The 8,082-nt window shown below is 39.8% G+C and overlaps 1 pseudogene; it reads right to left on the reverse strand.

The window, feature by feature from the left end:
* LOC116868190 lies at window positions 1–724 on the reverse strand (annotated as a pseudogene).
* Between the last annotated feature and the right edge of the window lie 7,358 nt (window positions 725–8,082).

Here is an 8,082-nt window from a genome sequence, read left to right on the forward strand (position 1 = left end):
TCAGACATATGGTTGGTACTGTAGAAATAATTTTCCCTTGCCCTCTATGTTGCACCATTTGGTGACCAAATGGTATCTATCTAGCTACTTCTGTATGACTTGGACAAAACATGCTGCTTTCCGTGGCAATGATATTCTGAAGGCATCAGTAACAGTAATTTCAGCTTGTTGAAAGTGGAGGTTCTTTGTGTAAAGGTCAGCCTGTCAGTAAATAGCATGACACCCTGTACTTTCAAGATTATAAGAAACCTTTGTATGTGTATTTTTTTACACTTAAAAAAAAAAAAAAAAAGGTAGTGGGAAGCTGTACCCAGGGTCTCACCAGATGTTTTCAAATCAGAACTGGGGCAACTGAGTTGTAATTTATTTTTTAAACATTTATTTTTACCAATTTATGAGAGTGGGAAGCTGAGATTTTTCTTGCCTGAATTAGCAATAATTTCATTCTCTATTCAACTTTAGGAAAATACTAACCTAGCCCTAAGTTGAAAAGGTGACATACAGATTCTTACGAAGTCAAAAAAGTGGAAAAGAAAATTAGTCATAAGAATGAAGGGAAACATTACTCATTTTTCTTAAGCTGCTGCTTGCTTCTGCCTTAGTATGAACTGTTTTAGACTGAAAACTCATAGATAATGGTGGGTAGCATCTTTCTAGAATATCCAGTCCCTTATACTAAGCATATCCAAAGTCTTTTAAGACTTAAATTATTAAAGACTGACATGTGGCTTACAGTCTTCCTGTTTTCCTTAACTGCTACCCTCATCCTGAGTGAATCAGTCACCAAAGTAGACAGAATACCATCCTCCAAGTTCATTGACATCTCATCTCCAGTTATCTTCAGGGGATCAATTCTGTTGCCGCACCCTGGATCTTGTCATAGACCTGATCTGTTTCACCTCTAACTGCAGACTTCACAGTCTCTGGCCATGACATGCATCACAGCTCTGTCCCTCACTTCCTCCCAGTACATCCTTCTCAGGTCCCTGATGTCTCCAGGGCTCTTCTCTCTCTACGTCAGTCTGTCGTCCTTCTCTCGTTTCTCTGACGTGGGACCTCCAATCCAGACTTCTCTTTTTCTCCCTCTCAGCCTTCTTCTGCCTTCACTTCCTCTGATCTTTTGCTGCATTCTATTTTAAATTACTTTACCACTCACCTTTGCCCTGCTTGCCCTGCTGTCACTAACCTGGCAAAACCCTAGCTCCAACTGGGTGCCTGCACCCAGATTGCTGAGTGCACCCAGTTAGAAAAAAAATTGCACTCCTGTGTAGGTTGGCATTTCACATTGTACATTCAGAACCACAGAGCAGTAAGGTCACTCTGTGCTGTGGGGAAAGGAAGGTTATCCTTATAATGCACTAGACTCTACTCCATATGCCAAGGTAACTTGTTATAAATTCTCCTTTGTATATGACAAATTAGTAATAGGCTGAATTATTTCAAATGTCGTTACCCTCTCTCTGAGTCTCAAACATAGCTTTTGTGCTTATTTCCTGTTTTAACTTTATAGTTTGGGGGCTAGTTCACCCAATAAGGTAAATTTCTAATTTTTTAAAAATTAATATTTGATCAGTCAAAAAAAACATGTCTCAAACATTATGGAATGAAGTGAGAACTGAAGGCAGATCACTCGTAGGGATGATTACCTTTTCAGCAGGGCTTTTGTGAGTCGCAGTAGTCTCTAGTTGTTGCAACTCAGGGTCTGGGGACTTAGGCTTAGCTCCCTTGAGTCATTTCATTCTTGCCTTTTCCAGATTCCCCCTTCCATCATTTCAGATTCCACAGTTTTTTCTAAAAACAAACCCTTCTGGGGCGCCTGGGTGGCTCAGTGGGTTAAGCCTCTGCCTTCCGCTCAGGTCAAGATCTCAGGGTCCTGGGATCGAGTCCCGCACTGGGCTCTCTGCTCAGCGGGGAGCCTGCTTCCCCCTCTCCCTCTGCCTGCCTCTCTGCCTACTCGTGATCTCTCTCTCTCTCTGTCAAATAAATAAATAAAATCTTTAAAAAAATAAAAAATAAATAAAAACAGACCCTTCTTTTTTCCTAAGTAACGGAGAAAGCAGTGCTACTTGGGTGGGGAGCGGTGCGGGTGCTGTTTGTAGGTGTAGTTCCCTTATAGTGGATGGCAGTAGCATACTGGTGAAAAGTCTAGGCTCTATGCCCAGTTTCCCTACTTATCTGCTCTGTAGCTTAGGGAAAATTACTCTCTATGCCTCTGTTTCCCCGCTCTGTGTTATATAGATGACAATATTAGTATCTACCTCACTGTTGTTGTGAAGATTGAACTACATATATTAAATGAGTTAATACCTTAGAACTGGTGAGCGCTCAGTAACTGTAAGCTATTATTCATAATTTAGAGGCAGCTTCCCTATTTCCTAAAATACATTTATTCATTAGAAGAGACTTTTCATCATTACAATGATGAAAGCTAGGAGCTATTAAAATTCCACTGATTGGATATAAAAAGTAGACTTTTAGAATTGCAAAAGGCTCAAGAAATTATTTAGGCCATTGGTTTTTAACCAGTACTATGCATCAGAATCACTTACGAAGTGTTGTAAAGCTGCAGTTACCCAGGCCCTCCCTTCTCACATCTACCAAGTCAAAATAAAATGTCCACAGGCAATCCCGATGCAGTCTTCCTTACAAGAACCCACTGAAATAATTCAAGTCTTTATATTTGATGATAAGGATAGTAAGACTTAGAAAGAATGAATGTCTTGAGTAAGACCCCATAGAATAGGTAGGATCAACGTCACCTAACTCCTTGATAAGTGATCTTCCTATTCTGTGTTGCCTGCCAAGTATATTAAGTTTCCAAGGAACTAATATGGGAGTTTATCCTCCTTCCAGTAACATCAGGAAGAATAACATAGGCTTAAAAAGTGTACTTTATTCATCACATAATTCAAAATAGCAAAATTTATTGTACAATTCATGTAAAGGACTACTGCACATTTACAATAGGATTTAAAGTGAATTTTGCTGTGCTTTTCATGTGGACATTAGTCTTTGCCACAATGCTCCTAATTAGTACAAGGAAACACTGTGTGTGGCAGAGAGCTGCTCAACCCAACCTCACAGACTGAAAGCAAACAAATGCTTTATAAGGAAAAGTAGCTGTAGGAATTAAGCTTTGTAGAGCTCTCAATAATAAAATATGCATTTCCTATAAATAGGATTTTTTTTGTTTTACATTTTTTTATTTTTTTAAAAGATTTTATTTATTCATTTGAGAAGAATGAGTGAGAAAGCATGCATATAGTGTGCACATATGCAAGCTAGGAGAGGAGCAGAGGGAGAGGTACAAGCAGACTCTGCACTCTTGAGTGGGAAGCCCATAGTGGGGTCTGACATGGGTCAATCTCACGACCCTGAGATCATGATCTGAGTTGAAATCAAGAGTTGGATGCTTAACCACCTAAGCCACCCAGGTGCCCTGTTTTAAGTTAAAAAAAAAAAAAAGGCAAACAAACAAACAAAACCTTTGTAAAATATTCTTAGAATTTTCCACTCTATAAATGGTTAATGTAGAAAAAAAAATCAGTGGTTATTAGGTACAGTTTTCTTATTGTAGCTTTATTGATTGGTAGTTTGGAAGTCTAAAAAATAGAGAAAAATCAAATTCTGAGTTTTTGTGTTTGGAGTCGAATGCTATGATATTATCTCTCTTAAAATATGCTTTTCTTTATCCATAATATGGAGGAATCAAAAAAATGCATTAAAACTTGGATGTGAACTTTTGCAAACGTGTGAAACAAATTAAGATGGCAGAGCAGAAGAAAATGGAGCTGAAATGAAATCTACCTCTCAAAGCAGGCCTGTTTATATTTCACTATATTTGCTATTATAAATTTATTTCCATCTATTTCTTTGCTAGAAATGATAAATGGCTGCCCACCAACTTCTGACTCTTAGGCAACTCTGTTTTACTAATAAACTGTTCGTTTTGATCCTGTAAATGCTGTGCACAAGCCCCTAAAACAAGTGCACCATTCCAGATCCCCATCAACCTATTATTAAGCTACTGTTTCTTCTACTGTGTCTTTGCTTGATTCCAAACCCTTTCTTCTACACTTCATCTCAGGTTTGGCCTTTGGATCTTTTTATTTGATGCTTATTTTTGGCCTCCTGGCACTGGCCTCTGTGCTCAATCTGATCATCTTTGGTTTAAACTCACCTTGTACTTCCAAGCTGCCAAGATTTATACCCTTTGATTCTAGCAGTTGGAATTCCTAGCACACCTACTGGCTGCTGCCTCAAGGAGACCAGTCCCAAATACTAGCCTCATATTATAAACATCCATTTATTCATCTGTTTAACAGATTTCATTCGTCAGTACTATGTGTAAGCCACCAGAGTAGTTTCTGGAGGAATATAGAAGATTACTAAGTGATAGAAGGCTCTTAAAATCTGGTAGAACAAATAAATAAGTATATAGTGATAATTTAAGATAGTATGTGTTCAACTCTTACTAAGTATTATTGAATTCAAGACATCAATTAGCAAAAACTTCAAATAGATTTCTTCTTTTCTTTTTTCTTCTTTCAGTAGGCTTCATGCCCAGCATGGAACCCAATGAAGGCTTGAACTCACAACCCTGAGCTCAAGACTGAGCTGAGATCAAGAGTCAGACCCTTAACTGACTGAGTGACCCCGGCACTCAAAACCTCCAATAGAAAGATTTCTAACCAGGGACTTAGGGATATAGGGTTCAAGGGAACATTACAAAAAGAACTTGAGGTGGTGGGTCATGGACTTAAAAAGATTGAGAATACTGACAGGTTAAGTTAACAGACTTGAAGGTAGAGTAGGATAAACATCATGGGAGAAAGGCATTCCAAAAAGTAGAACCAAAGCAATAGGAACAGAAAAAGAAAGTTGTGTTTAAAAAAGTCTTATCTAGATTGGTTGATGGTATAAGTAGAAATGGAAGAAAGCCTAAAGAACCTGGTTGGAACCAGAGTATGGAAGGCTTTGAGTACGGAGAATTTAGAATTGGCAAACATATACTGAGGAGTCAGAAGGTTTTTAGCAAGAAATGATAACTGGCTTGATTTAACAGTGGTATGCAGGAAGGAGTTGGTAGTGAGGATTTTTTTTGTTTGTTTTGCATCAAGTTTTTTTTTTATTTTGTTTTGTTTTTTTTTTAAAGGTAGGCAGAGACTGCAGACCAGGAAATCAATTAGGAGACTATAACAGTAATCTAAAGTAGGGAGGGCCTAGAGATGAAGACTTTATTAATTTCATTAAGCTCCTGCGGTGCCCGGGTGGCTCAGTGGGTTAAGCCTCCACCTTTGGCTCAGGTCATGATCTCAGGATCCTGGGATTGAGCCCTGCATCGGGCTATCCACTCAGCGGGGAGTCTGCACACCCCCCCCCCACTGCTCTGCCTACTTGTGATGTGTGTCAAATAAATAAAGTCTAAAAAAAAATTTCATTAAGCTCCTGCTATGACAGAGCTGCAGGTGATGCAGTGAGGGCTAGGTCCTTGTCAGGTGGGGCTTTTCAATCTAGTGAGACATTGATCTCTTAAAGGCTCCTAGAGGGGTGTCCATTTTGCAACCACTTCTGACCTTTGCCTGGTTACTAAGCAATAGGTCCTCATTTAACAATGAGATGTATTTCCTACCTTCTAAAACTACTTTACATTTTATGAGTCTGTTAAGGAAAAAGTATCCCATCCACTTGCACGTGAAGAAAAGCAATTTATTACTTAAAACAAGTTAAGACAGGAACACTACCAGACAAGGCAAAGAAGAAAATGGCATGTGTTTTAAAGAGATAACTGAAGACGATGTGGAGAATGAATTGGAGGTTAGATTAGGGGCAAGAAAACCTAAGAGGTTGTTGTAATAATCCACCTACTTGATTGTGAGGGCCTAAACAAAGACAGAATGAAAGAAGAGCAATTGGTGGTGGTTACTTCCACCGTAATCCTTTCCATCCCTGCCCTGGTTCAACTAAAGGATGGGTAGGGGACTCTCATTTGGAATTAAATTTTTTTTTTTTTTTTTTTTTTGGTTGGGGAGAGAGAGGGGAGGGACAGAGGGAGAAGGAAAGAGAGTCCTCAAGCAGACTCCTTGCTGAGTGTGGAGCTAGATACCCGGCTTGATCCCAGGACCATGAAATCGTGACCAGCCAAAATCAAGAGTGGGACACTCAACTGACAGAGCCACCAGATGTCCTTGGAATTGAATCTTGAACAGAGGGACTCAAGAAGACAAGAAACACTGTCTACTTTTTCAGATATAGAGGTAATGCTCCTATTATCAAGTAGTCTGTTTTCTGGTTTCCTTATTTGGAGCATGGATCACACCAGTCTTCACACTGAATCTGTGAGCTCCCTAATAAATTCTTAGTTTTGCTTTAGCTAGCTCAAATTGGTTCCTAGGGGCTTACAGTTAAAAACAAAATAAACAAATCAACAACAACAACAACAACAACAACAACAAAAACCCACCCTAACTGACACTATGCAATGTTTGAATCACCTGTACAATGTTTGATAACCAGTGGAGTCCATTAGGTAGTAGGAAATATGAAACTACAATAGTGGTTCTCAAAGTTACACATCAGCATCACCTGAGAACTTGTTAATAATGTAAATTCTCTGGCTTCACTCCAGACTTACTGAATATGAAACTCAAGCAGTGGGACCCTAACAATCTGAACATTTGTATGCCCTCTGGGTGATTCTAATGCACATGGTAGTTTGAGAACCAACTCAACTAGAGCTCAGAAGGGAGATTTGGGGTGGAGATAAAGATGCGTGAATCAAATATATGATAATTGCTGTTGGGGGAATGAATAAACTCCCAAGAGTGGAAGAGAGAAGATGAGTGCCTGAAATAGATGAAATAATCAAAGAAATTGACACCAGTGCAGTACAATCGGGGAGGGGGAAATTTAACAGCTATTAGGTGATCTATAGAGTCAAGTGTCATGCAGAGGCCAAGGTTGATAAGGACAGAGTTACAGCTGTAGGAGTGCCCATTAGGGCCCATTTTTGGCATCAATTAAGAGAAGTGATAAGATCACAAGAACAAGTGGTAAGAGAACACAGGCCAAAAAATAAAGGATATTTTTCGCAGCAGTTTGGGGGTACAAGAAAGTAAGGATAATAAAGTCAAGAGCTTTTTCAAGGTAGGTATTTCAGTTAGCTTTTGCTGCATAACAGACATTTGAAAACTCAGTGGCTCAAGAATGCAGTAATTGTCGAGGCGCCTGGGTGGCTCAGTCGGTTAAGCATCTGCCTGGGGCTCAGGTCACTATCCTGGACTCCTGGGATCGAGCCCCACGTCGGGCTCCCTGCTCAGCGGGGAGTCTGCTTCTCCCTCCCTCTGCTGCTCCCCCCGCTTGTGCTCTCTCTCTCTCTCAAATAAATAAAATGTTTAAAAAAAAAAAAAAGACTGCAGTTATTATTCCAGCTCATGTCTGAGGGTTGGCTGATGTCAGTGGAGACTGCTTGTGCATCTACAAGCCTACCGGGGAGCTTCACTCCATGCTGGACTCTACTCCACATGTCATCCTCCTCCTGTCTGGCTTACCTAGGCACACCCTTCTCATGGAGATGGGAGAAGAATTTTAAGAGGACAGGCAGAAATATATAAGGCCCCATGAATCCTTGACTCCAAACTGACACACTGACATTCTGCTTCATTCTGGTGACCAGATCAAGTTATGTGGCTAAGTTCAGATACAAGGGGTGAGGAAATAGAATTTACCTTTGTAGAGAAATCACACAGTGACACAGCAAAGGGCATGGGTGGGCTCATGGAGGGGTATAGAACTGGGATCATTCATACTGTAGGAGGGATAACCTGAGAATGCTTGAAAGTAGAGGGGAAGGAATATGTAGAATGAAGAAGAAAGTGAACTAAGGAGAAAGGCCAGTACCATAGCTCAGAGAGTTAACCTTTGAAAAAAGGAAGGATGCTTCTGGGATTGGAAAGTAAGGGAATTTGATTGGATTAGATTTAGCAAATTCAAATGCAAGAAGCCCAGTAAAATTTGAACTTCAGGTAAACAATGAATACATTTTTAGTATTAAGTATGGTCTATACAATATTTGGTAGGATC

This window comes from Lontra canadensis, unplaced genomic scaffold, assembly GCF_010015895.1.
Source record: "Lontra canadensis isolate GAN:19392208 unplaced genomic scaffold, GSC_riverotter_1.0 scaffold14, whole genome shotgun sequence".
Lineage (NCBI taxonomy): Eukaryota > Metazoa > Chordata > Mammalia > Carnivora > Mustelidae > Lontra > Lontra canadensis.